This window comes from Triticum urartu, chromosome 5, assembly GCF_003073215.2.
Source record: "Triticum urartu cultivar G1812 chromosome 5, Tu2.1, whole genome shotgun sequence".
NCBI classification, from domain to species: domain Eukaryota; kingdom Viridiplantae; phylum Streptophyta; class Magnoliopsida; order Poales; family Poaceae; genus Triticum; species Triticum urartu.
The window spans coordinates 354,115,411-354,119,233 of NC_053026.1; positions in this window are offsets into that span (position 1 = coordinate 354,115,411).

The following is a 3,823-nucleotide window of genomic DNA, read 5'->3' on the forward strand; positions in this document are numbered from 1 at the left end:
ATCCGGGCTGTAGCACTGGGCTAACAGAACTCCGGTGAATCGGGCTGTAGCAGGCTAGGTAGGACTCCAGATGTCACCGCGTGACATTTCCACAAAGGGACAGACACAGGAGCGAAGTGAATCACATGCCGTCCAGTCAAGTGTTCCGGAGCAGTAGTGCTGGGCTAGCAGGACTCCGATGAACCGGGCTGTAGCGGACTACTATGGCTCATGGAAGCACAAGACTACATTTCCCCATAAGAGAGGCTACCAAGGATAAACAACTAGGTTGTCGGATCCCACACATACCAAGCATTTCAATCATACACACAATATGCTCAATATGTGCAATACAACATGGCATCACGACAAGACTCTACGACTCAGAGTATTTATTCATTAGGCTCTGAAGAGCGAGATATTACAAACATGGGTCTCATGACCCAACATTCAGAGCATACAAGTCAAAGCACATGCGGAAGCTTAACATGTCTGAGTACAGACATCTACAAATGAAGAAGGTTGAGAAGCCTGACTATCTACCAGATCCTGCCGAGGGCACAAGATCGTAGCTGAGGTATCAAGCTAAACGTCGAAGTCCACAAGGAACTACTAGAGAGGCTGAAGTCTCTCTGCAAAAACATAAATTAAGAAAACGTGAGTACAAATGTACCCAGCAAGACTTACATCAGAACTAGCTACATATGCATCAGTATCAGGAAAGGGGTGGTGGAGTTTAACTGCAGCAAGCCAGCTTTGACTCAGTGGCTATCCTGAACTATGACTGCAAATAACTCTTTGAGGTGGCGCACACGAGTCCACAAATTCACCATACCAATACACCACTATGGATCCGCTCCCGTCTCCCTACGAGAACGGCATCCATAGCACTCATGCTTATCTTGCGAGTTTTAGTGTATCCACTTTCACTTGTCTATGAACTATGCAAGGGGTCCAAGTTTCCATATCCGAGCAATCCGGCTATTCGAATAGATAATGATAATCCTGCAGGGGTGTACTTCTTCACACACGCTCTCGCCACTTACCACCATGTACACATCATGTATCTCGGCAACCTTCAAGCGGAAGCCTGGCGAGGGAGTCGGCCACGACCTGACTAACCAACAAGTCTCTAGTCCAGGTTTATCGCCTATGCGGTTTCCATCCGCAAGGAGATCCGGCCAGGTTGTCGCTCACGGCACCAAATGATGTGTGCAGGGTTCCCAAGCCCACCTCGGAGGATGGATCAATGCTTGGTACACCGTGCCACGGTGCCTAGTCTATCCCAAGCCCACCTGTACTGGGTACCACTTGGTAGACTACTAACACAACTTACAAACACCAGAAACTAGTTGCAACTCCTGGACAGAGATCAGGTTGATTAATAAGTTGAGAGGGGCACTTAAGCATTCCAATGCGTGGTATTAGCTGTTCATGGATCACAAACACATAACTCAGTTCCTGAGGACGGCTTCAATGAGACAACCCACCATGTACTCCTACATGGCCTCTCACCAATACCTTTACCAAATCGTGTTCACACACTTAGCTCTAAACCATAGGACATGTTCACCACATTCCAATTCATCCCCGATGAATCGGACCTGACTCAACTCTAAGCACTAGCAGGCATGACAAACAAGCATGAATGAGTAGGCACATCAGGGCTCAAACAACTCCTACTCATGCTAGTGGGTTTCATCTATTTACTGTGGAAATGACAGGTCATGCAGAGGGAAGGGGTTCAACTACCACAACATGTAACAGTTGAAGCGCTATTATGCTAATGTCGTAAAAGAGAGCAAGAGCGAGAGAGTGGGATTGTGTCTGAATGAAGAAGGGGGTTTTGCTTGCCTGGCACTTCTGAAGATATCATTAGGTCTTCATCAGTGTCAACGATCACAGCGTCGGAAGATCGTCTACTGAGAGGGGACAATTAACGGCAAACAAGGAAGAACAAAATCAATGCGATGCAACAATATAATGCATGATCATGACATGGTAATATGCTATTGATTGAGCTAATGCAACTAGCAACACAATTAAATGAAGTTGGTTTGAACCCAAAGTTCAAATTCAAACTCCACATGTGGTTATTTAAATGCCATTCATTTGATTTGTCCTAAACAGTGGCCTTAAGTTGTTCTAACATGCCTGAAAATGGTACATATGGATAGATTGGATTTTTCTGATCATTTTTCATATATAATTTGTTTGATTTGGAGTTACGGTTGCATTACTATGAATTTTTGAAGTTTTCGATATTTTCTGCAATTTTCTGAATTATTTTAAATCTAGAAAATGTTAACTGCATCAGCATTGCGTCAGCAGGTCAACTGTGGCTGACCAGGTCAAACCTGACGACCGGGTCCCACAGTCATTGACTCACTTCTAACTGGGAGTTAATCCCGTGTTGACTGGGATTTGATCCGCTGCGGGGCCCACTGTCAGTGGTTGAAGGGCGGCTAATCAGTAGGATTAGCCCCTAATGATTGTGCCACGTCGGCGTGGTTACGCCGGCGATGACCCGACGTGGTGACGATTGCCGCTCGGCCGTTTCCGGCCACGGCTGGCCGCGTGGTTAGGTGCGTTGGAGAGCCCGTGGTGCGGGGCACCCAGTGGTGGTCGTGGGGATGCCGGGGACGGCGTGTAGCGGTGGCGGAGGTGAGCATATGCGGCAGCGGAGCTCGGTGGTGTGAGGGTGCTGCGCCAGGGCTCGCTACCGAGCTGCCTGTGCTGCACGGCAGCGCCAGGGGTGCTCTAGGGCGCGCCCGTTGCACGACGGCAGCGAACGGAGCATGGGGAGCACGCGTGCTGCGGCAATGGCGGAGCCGAGCTTCGGCTTGGGCGGCAAGGGAGCTAGAGGGCACGGGAGGTCAGGGGAGAAGGGGAAGTCAACGCGGTAGATGACATCGCGGTACGGTCGTCCCGTCGATGTCTTGTCGGTGTCAGGTCAGGCTGCAGTCGGCAACCGGCTGGTTGGAGCAGTCGGCAGCCAGCAGCCGGCCTGGTGGAGAAGTCGGCAGCCAGCAGCGAGCAGGGGCGGCCGGGCAGTCGGCAGCCAACAGCCGGCCTGGTGGAGCACTCGGCAGCCAGCAGCCGGCAGGACGGCGGGCAGTCGGCAGCCAGTAGCCAGCAGGGGCGGTCGGGCAGTCGGCAGCCAGCAGCCGGCCTAGTGGAGTAGCCGGCAGGGGCGACGGGCAGTCGGCAGCCAGCAGCCGCCCTGGTGGAGCAGTCAGTAGCCAGCAGCCCGTAGCCAGTAGCCGGTCGGGTGGAGCAGTCAGCAGTCAGCAGCCAGCAGACAGCAGCCGGCCGGGTTGTTGGACTCAGGGGCTTTGCTAGCCCCGATGTCTTGAAATATCGTCTTGCCATCTTCGGGGTATCCATGTCCAGTTACTCCGACAGTAGCCCCAAAGCCTCCGGGCAACTTGGCAAAGTTGGGCGGAAGTTTTTTGGCGAGTGTTCATAGAAATTATCATGAAAAAGACAAATTTAGTCCACGCAGATATATCAAATGTTTGCTTTTAGCATTGCATGTTTTCATGCGGAGGGTGCCGACTCGGTTTCGTCCGAGCCCCCTTAATCTTTTTCGTGTTCCCTCTGCTTTTTGGCTTGTGCTCTTGCTTGCCGGACAGCCGCTCTGCGGTCTGTGCCTGAGAGTGGGCCGTGAAGTGGAGTGTATAGTAATCAGAGTCTGGGAGCAGATTTAACTGAGGAGATACTTGTAAAGGAAACGGTCGGGTCGCCTGAACGTTTTTCTTCCCGGGCGTTTTTCGCGTGGGTGGCCTCCAGCATTCAGTCTTGCCAGCCGAACAGCCGCTCTACGATCTGTGACTGAGAGTGG